Source organism: Molossus molossus, unplaced genomic scaffold (genome assembly GCF_014108415.1).
Source record: "Molossus molossus isolate mMolMol1 unplaced genomic scaffold, mMolMol1.p scaffold_m16_p_7, whole genome shotgun sequence".
Classification (NCBI taxonomy): Eukaryota; Metazoa; Chordata; class Mammalia; order Chiroptera; family Molossidae; genus Molossus; species Molossus molossus.
The window spans coordinates 12985299-12994319 of NW_023425401.1; the positions used below are offsets into that span (position 1 = coordinate 12985299).

A 9021-nucleotide genomic window follows, 5' to 3' on the forward strand; every position below is an offset into this window, starting at 1 on the left:
TGATAAAGGCTTTTCGATCACTTACTGTATGCTCTGGGTTATACTAGGTGCTCTGGGGAAAACAAAGAATAAACCATGGATTTTTCCCTAAATCTACCTTAAATCTAATTAAGATATTACAAGATGGTATTGTAAAGTAAGTTTGTAGGAAATGGGCTCTGAGAAGTAAACTAGAAAGAAGGATTGATACAAAGGAATTAATTTTGGAATTAGCAAAACTTTGTTAAAGAAACTGAACTCTAAACTTTGAAATATTAACAGGATTTGAAAATGTAAAGAAAGGGCTTATGTAGAAAGAATAAAAGCTCACAAATGAGACAATTAGGTGGTACAACATGGGTTGAAAATTAGAAAAAGTAATTTCAAATAGGCTTGTTATAGAAATATTACAGGTTTTCAAAGCCGGCAAATTAAGCCATTCTCATCTTTTGGAACAGTGGTTTTCCTTAAAGTTTGTATGAAAGGTTCCCTTTGCTAGAAGTTATTCCTTTAAAAAATATACATTTGTAAATCTTTGTTTAACAAAGAGTTTTTTTAAAGATGAGATTTGAATAGTGGTAGGTTTTGGATACATCAGAGGATTCAAAACACTCTAAAGCAGATTGTTCATTTTTTCTTACCCTATGTTAGAACATGGTTTAACATACACCAGGCTCCTTATTGTTTTCCTACCATTACCCTCCCAGACGTTTGTAAAAAAAAAACAAAAACAAAAACAAAAAAAACACCTGCCTGCTCCTTCGGGGTGCATACCAATCAGTTATAACTCCCTCTTCGTCCTTGTTGCTGTCACTTGCTGAACTCCAAGTCACTCTTCCTCATTCATTGAAGACTGTCATGTACTGCCCAGCCTTACTCTCCATTCCAAGCCCCTCGGTACCTATTTGGATGAAATTAAAATTAAAAGGCCAACATCCTGGCCTTTTCTTTTTCTTTTTTTTTTTTTTTGAATCCCTCATCTTCAATAATCTACCCCACTCCACTCTAGATACCTATTTCCATGATCATATCTTGGACCTTGCCATCATCTGAAACTGTTTCACCTTCAAAATCAAGCATCTTGCTCTTTTACAGCAACATTCTATTCTTCTAACTTTCTTATTCAAATATGCCTCCTGTAATTTTCAAACCCATCAGGATCTCTAATACATTCACTTTTCTTCTTATAATATTTTCCATTTATTCAACTCAGAGTCCATGAATTATCATTTTATTAACATTATCTCCAATAACCTAAAGTCCCTTGATTGTTTTTTTATCTTGCAAATTAAGTGCAGTCTCTTATAACAAATGTATAACAGACACTGTGGTCATCACATATTCTGTCACTAAAGGTGATGTCTGGGAATACTATGCAAAAACATTGATGTTAAATTGAATGTCTTGGGAGTTTTCTTGCATGATCAAAGAGATACATTATGTAACTAGGATATTAAGAAACAGAACCTGCAGAGGTTTATACTTTAGTAAGACCTCTGCCCCATCTGGCTCCTGACAGTATTCTTTGTTCCTTGTGCAACCGAGAGATCACTAGAATGTAAATATTCTCTAACCTCTGTTCCTTATCTTACTGAGAAGAGGAGTAATAGCATAGAACTTTGAATTCTTAAGGTATTTAAGATCAACAAGGTCCTTTCTTCTGTGTTTCTCATCACATACCTTTATTTTTTTAGTCACTTGCATACCAAATGGTTTCTAAAATTAATAAAAGTTATTTTAAGAAAATATTACTAAAATAATCTTCTAAAGTTTTATTTTAACAAAGGCGGAATCAGTTTTAGGCTGAAATGTGTTTTTATGCCCACAGATCTTAACCCCTCCCACCTTCTCAGGAACCCCACGTTATTGGATACTCAAGTCCTCCACCTCCATCTCCACGGGATCTTTCCCGTTGTCTTTTCAACAAGCTCAAGACTCTTTCACTTACTTCTTTATAAATTCCCTTCCAGATGTTACTGACTTTTGTCTTCCCCTACACAACTTCTCACTACTACAAAGAAACATCTATATCCCACTCGGTCATTTCCCACCCTTCCTTACCCCCACTTCATTGTGGATGCTGTCCCCATCAAACCAAAACATGTTGCATTAATATCATAATGTGTTCTAGACGGACAAATCCATCTTCAGATTCATGCACGTCCCATAGATACTAACCCGGTTTCTGATCACATCCTATAATTTGCCTGTATCTCAGGAGATCCATGAAAAGAAATTTAAATTTTTTCCGTTATTGAAGAATTCAGTGACTTACCTGATTGATAGCCTACTTCATAAAACATTTTTGAAGGGCCTAAAAATTGGGGCAGGGAATGAAATTTGGAGATCACTGTTATACAATTACCAATTTATTACCTCTCATTTCTAAATTCACTGTTTTTACCTGCTCAGTGAAAATGCATCTAAGTCCTTAACATAGTTTTTCTTTGCCAGCTAGAATGATTTAAACATTGTCAGTAGAAAGTGCTGGAGACACATTGCAAGAGGAAAGGATACTGCTTCCTGGATCCTGTGTACCCACTCAACAGACTCGTGCAGTGCCTATCACTTGAATGTCTGACTGCTGCTGCCCACCCAGCTTTCCCAGTGTCCAGCTCCTGCAGTGCATGGTAGCTGGCAAAACCCAGCACCCATTAACTTTACCCTCTGGGCAGTTTTGTGGTAGAATGCCTGCAATGAGATCCTTCTCCATGAACAAATTTTTCCAGAACCTTAGAGGGCAGATTTCTTTTTTTTTTTTTTTTTTTTTAATCCTCATCCGAGGACATTTTTCCATTTTTTGTACAGATAGAGTAGGAGGGAGAGAGAGGAAGAGAGAGAGAGGGAAACATCGATGTGAAAGGGACACATCGAGTGGCTGCCACCCGCACGACCAACCAGGGCCGGGGACAAACTGCAACCGAGGTACATGCCCTTAGCGGGAACCGAACCCGGGTCTCTCCGGACCGCAGGTGGACGCTCTAACCGCTTAGCCAAACCGGCCAGGGCTTAGAGGGCAGATTTCTGAAGGCAAGTTCCACATAGTGGATGTCCAGCAAGTTCCAGAAGGTGGATTTCCAGCAAGTTCCACCATCTCAGCAACACAGGGACTTTGTGAGATTCTCTATGAGACTTCTTCATTCGTTGACTCATAGCAATGCCCTCCTCAAGGTCTGCATCTCAGCCCTGAGGTGCTCTTGCTTGGGCATGTATCTCAGGCATGGGGGTAGTGTGTGCTCCTTGTATCTGCTATTCCTATACTCTTTAGAGTTCCCTTTCCTCCTACTAGCCTAAATACTCCAGTCCCCTGTTATAGTTGATAAGTCTTTATATGAAACTTTCCCTGTTCAAATCACTGTGCAATGGTTTTTGTCTACTAATTGGACTCAGACTGATACAAACACTATACCCCTTCCTTTAGCTTCACAGGTAGAACCTGTCTTGATTATTTTTTCTTCTTCTCCTTAATTAATTGCTTGGTGAGTTAATTTACTTCTGATCAGCTAGGGTTATTGCATGTAGCTCTTCATCGTACTGCAATTTTGTACTGCTATTTGATGTTAATTATGATGCATACAGGCTAGGATTTCTTCTGTAATATATAGTTTAGGTTGTAGAATTCAATAAACAATGATTTATTACCATTTAACATTGGATTTCCTAGATGAAAGAAATGCCTTTATTCCAAGAAGAGACCATGGCTGTGCTGATCCTGCCATGAGAACAAAAGGAGAAATGAAAGGAAAAATGAAATTATTACTAAGTACTTCTGTTGAACATTTTTAGAAGTGATTTATAATACACTTTACTAATTAATCACAAAAACTGACTTTGAGATTGGTTGGTGTGATATAGCAAGTTCTAAGAAGTTAAGAATTGACAAAATTCTCTTTCTTGAATTCTCCCTTTTCTACACTTTTCCCACTCTTTCAGGTACCCTTTCCCAAGTTCAACCATCCCTTCCCCTCAGGCACCAAGTGGTCTTGTCTAGGGAAAACAAATAAACTGATTCCCAATATTAATCTCTATCCTGTGAGGGACTTAATACAAGTATGAGAATCTCAAAGACTTGTGAGTATGAAGCAATGAGCCTGTCATGGTAGGATTTCATGTGTCTGTGAGGAAGATCTCTTTAGGTAAGGGACCCTCCTTTTGCTTGTTAAATTACAATCGCTGTCATTCCAGGAGAACCTTCTTTTACCCCATATCCTCTTCTGACAATCTTTTTTCCTTCTTCCCTTCCCAAATTAACTTTTGTAAAGACCCATATATATGACGAGATAATATATTTGAGATAGTAGCCTATTTTTTTTCCCTTTTCCCCTTCTATGGCTTGCCACTTTCCCAACCCTTGCCCTGTTATCAAACCCATAGGTGTGTTGACTTGGGGAAGAGATATAGATGAAAAATATTTCTGACATTTGTTTACAAAATTTGAAGCCTCAAAATGAGGAGAGGATTTAAGCAGGAGAGGACAAAGAAAATGGCTTAAAGAGAAGCCAGGGGCAACAGCATAAATGTGGAGGGAGAACAGGTAGCAATTTCCTTCCCAACTCTAGAAATAGATTTCTCTGGACTGGAGAAGGGTAGAATGATACATCTAGGTGAACAGAACCACTCAACCTGTCTAACCTTCCTGGGTATCCAAACATCCTCTGCCCCATCTTGGTATTGAGTAATATTTCCAAATTCTGAAAAAACTGGAATTGGGAGACTCATAATAGAAATTGAATTGATGGACTATAGCAACACTTTTTTACAGACTCGAGTCATGTGCTAATACTAATACGTACATAGTCATTCACCTTGCATCCCCACTTCCTCACTGATTATTCCTTCTTTCCTCCCCATGCAATATGCTAAACACCTCAGTCCACTAAAAGGTCTCATGATAAGGTCATCAATAACCCTCAGATTTCCCAACCTAATTTTCAATTCTCAGACTTCATCCCACAAACTTTTCAATCAACAGGTCAATATTATTAATACTATTGTCCACTCCTTCCTTCTTGAAAAATTTTCCTACCTCCCCTGTGTGGCACAATTGTATCCTAGTCTTTCTTTTCTTTCTCGGAACACTCCTCAAGTTCATTTGCAGGCTTCTCATTTTGTAGTTGTCCCCTTAAATAGTGACCTTCCTCAGAGTCCAGCCTTCTGTCCCTTGAGCTTTAAATTATTTCCTATTCTTATTACATATTTTCAACTGCCAAATATACTAATACAATTGTTAGTAACTACCAGCTCTCCAGCCCAGGCTTCCCTCCTGACGGCAGCCCCATATCTACATTGCCATGTGGATGTCACACAAAGTTCTGGCAGGAGACAGATAACACAGTAAGGAAGTCACTGAAGACAGTTTAGTAAAGGGGTTTAAAAGAGTCAATAAGGATTCTCTAGCAACAGAGGGGAAGCTATTATCCCCCCTAGACCTAAAGGGGTTGGGGAAGGAGATCTCAACTGCATGTGGAGAAATGGCTGCCTGACAGAACCTGTCCACACTCATGACCAAACTGTGACCTGTCACCACAATCTCATACTGATATCACCCAATGACTAAACCCAACCTGAAACCAGAGGTCAAAGGAGCCCAGGTGATTTAGTCCACAGATGTCTACTTCCTGGGCACAAAGCAGTGGTGTAAAGGGTGAAGAAAAGCTCTGGTGGGACAAATGGAGAATCATTAGCACGTCACCTCAGTGTGGCACCACCAATGACTCAGTTTCTCTCGCTAGGAACCTGGGAGCTTCTCTCAACTTTCTCTTACTTACTTCATTGTACCCAATCAATCACCAAATCCTGTACATGTTACTCTGTGAACGTTTCTCACACTCATCCCCTCTTTGCCATTCCCCACCAGTGCTCCAGCTCAGGTCTATGTGCTTCTTACCTTGATAAGTGCATGCATCTCTTAGCTAGTCTCTCAGCTTCTCGTCTCAAACCATGCCTTCATTACCCCTTCACATTGCTACTGACGTTATCTTTCTAAAAGGCTAAGCCCTGAGCACTTGAATGGCAGGATCAGTTTTTAATTTAAAAAAATGTTTAATCAATTGCAAAATCACACAATTGTACTTAAATTAGTTACAGAAATCATACACCATAATTCTAAGGAAAGCACACTTTATTGCTATATTACATAAAATGTGAAATTTTCTAAAGAGGTAACCATTATTAACAAATGGGTTTTATTTTTCCAGATACATATACCCCCCAGCTTTATTGAAGTATAGTTGACAGATACACTTTTTCTTACTTTTTATTTTGAAGTAATTATAGGCTCATTGTAAACAATAGTACAGAGAGTCCCCTGTATACTTCACCCAGTGCTGCGACTTGAATTGTATCCCCCAAAAAGATATGTTCAAGTTCTAATCTGAGTGCCTCTGAATGTGACCTTATTTGAAAATAGGGTCTTTTCAGATATAATCAAGTTAAAATGAAGTCATACTGGGCCTAACCCAATGACTGGTGTCCTTATAGGAAGAGGGAAACTTGGACACATACACAAGCACACAGAGAATGCCGTGAGACAGCAGAGGCAGATGCTGGAGTGGACACACAAGCCCAGGAATGCCAAGCTAGGAAAGAGGCAAAAAAGGACCCTACTCTAGGGCTCTCAAAAATACGAGAAAGTAAATTTCTGTTGTTTTAAGTCCACCCAGTTTGTGGTGATTTATTACAGCAGCCCTAAGAAACAAATACACTCAGCTTCCCCAATGGTAATATTTAATTTAACTATAGTACAATATCTAAGCAAGGAACTTGACATTAGCACAATACTGTTAATTAGATGATAGGCCTTGTTCAGCTTTCATCTCAGATTGATTTTTTAATCACAGAGAAGTGCGCGCGCACACACACAACACTTCCATTGCTTTTTAAGTTCCTTAGTTCTCAGTTTAGATGAAGTTTACCCATCGGTAAATATATGTCAGACAAAGGATTTTTATATGAAGCATACCTTCAAATCAAGAAAAAGACTAGCCAATGGATAAAATGGGTTAAAAGGTAAATAGGCAATTTATAGAAGGAAAAATATAAATGACCAACAAGCACATGAAAAGATGCTGAACTTTACTAATAATCAGAGAAATGATAAATTAAAATCACAATGAAATATTTTTTACCATTAAATTGTCGCAAATGTAGAGACTGATGAGAGATCCTCATACTGTATTAGAGAGATGGGATGTAAACAGGTACATAATTTTTTAGAAGACAATTTGGCAGTATCTATAAAATTTAACATGTTTGTACAATTTGACCCAACAATTGCACTTCTAGGACTCTTGGAAATACATACATGCACTAGGATAATATGTAAGAGGATATTTATTGAAATGCAGTTTTGAATAGGGAAAATACTGTTTGTTTGTTTGTTTGTTTTTTATCTTTATTATTGAAAGTATTACAGATGTGCCCCCTCCCCCCCCCCATTGACCCCCTCCTCCCCACTCCTCTAGAGTATTAGGCTGAGCAAAATAACCCAGTCAGGAAAAGACAATTACCACATGATCCCACTTACTTATGGAATATTATGAACAAAATAAGCTGATGATCAAAATAGATCCAGAGACATAGAAGTAGGGATCAGACTGACAAACCTCAGAAGGAAGGGGGATGGTGGGGTTGGAACAGATAAACCAAAGAACTTATATGCATATAAGTTACATAAATTTTGATATGCCCATATGATGCACCTGTTAAATGAATAAATAGACAAATATACTCACATATATCAATATGTTAATACACAAAACAATAGAACGATAAGGGTCAGAGAGACTGTAACTAAAGAGCATAGTCTCTATTTGGATTCATAACCCTGGCTCCACCACTTGCTATCTCTCAGACCTTGTGTTTGCATAGTTTAAATATTTACTTAACCTTTGGAATTTCAGTTTCCTCATAGGAAGATGAAAATAGTAATGTTTGTATCTATCTTATAGGGTTGTTGTGAGCATTACCTTAGTTAATTCATATAAACATATATTAAAATGTTATCTGGTACACAGAGATTGTTCTGTACATGTTAGCCACTACCATTATTATTGTTTATGTAAAGAAGATATACATGCATATATATATAAATATATATATACATATATATAAATAATCAATCCTTTCAGTAGATACATACATGCACACATGCCTGCATATCAAATTGTGACTTCCTCTGGAAGGAGTATAACTTTTTCCTTTAATAATATAGACTTCTATGTCAGTTGGAGAAGCAGTTGAATTTTGTTATTGTTCTTGGCTAACATATCTGAACCACTTTTGCTATTTCTGGAGAATTCCTCACCTTATGAAGCAGGACAAGCATTCCACTCTAGAAACTGAAATGCATGCTATGTGTTTTTCCATATTCCCTTGCGGCCGGGGCATGGGCTGCTCCAGTCAGATGCTTACAGAATCCAGTCTAGCCCAGGAGAGGCAGCAGCCTGCTGGCAGCTATATTTCAACTCCCGAGGAAGACAAGTCAGCATGGCGGCACCCAAGTGGGTTAGCTGAAGCAGCTGTGAGGTCACTGGAGGCAGGGCACGGGGCTCTTCTTGAGACCTGCAGGGCAGTACGATTTCAAACCTTCCCAAAGAGTCTATGAGTTACCCACTCTCTCTTTAATAAAGAGCTTTTCCCTAAATTAACCGGAGTTGGTTTATTTACTAGAAACTGAAAACACTGACTGATGGAGTATATTTTTGAAATTAAAAGCCTTCCCAACATTTTATTATGAACAATTTTAAACACTTAGAAAAGTAAAAGAACAGTAAAATGAATACTTACATACCATCTGCCCAGATTCAATAATTACTAATGTTTACATATATTTGGTGTATCTGTGTGTGTGTCTGTGTGTGTGTTGCTGAACATTTGAAAGTTAGTTGTAGGCACCAAAGAAAATAAGTAATACTTTCACAATATCCTCATATATCTAGGCCATATTCAAATTTCTTCAAATATCCTAGGAATGCCTTTTGTACTCCCCCCCCCCCCCCCCCAAGCCAAGGTCCACTACAACACATTGTGTTTGGTTAGGCC

At 38.1% G+C, this 9021-nt stretch overlaps 1 long non-coding RNA gene across 2 annotated transcripts; it reads right to left on the reverse strand.

Annotated features, from left to right (window-relative positions):
* Positions 1-737: 737 nt before the first annotated feature.
* LOC118620481 lies at positions 738-5189 on the reverse strand. Of its 2 annotated transcripts, XR_004957410.1 has the most exons (4): positions 5006-5189; positions 3622-3691; positions 2255-2293; positions 738-880 (listed from the first exon to the last, which is right to left on the reverse strand). It is a non-coding gene; the product is annotated as an uncharacterized LOC118620481 (long non-coding RNA). The 2 variants fall into 2 exon arrangements; XR_004957409.1 differs by lacking the exon at positions 2255-2293.
* Positions 5190-9021: the final 3832 nt, after the last annotated feature.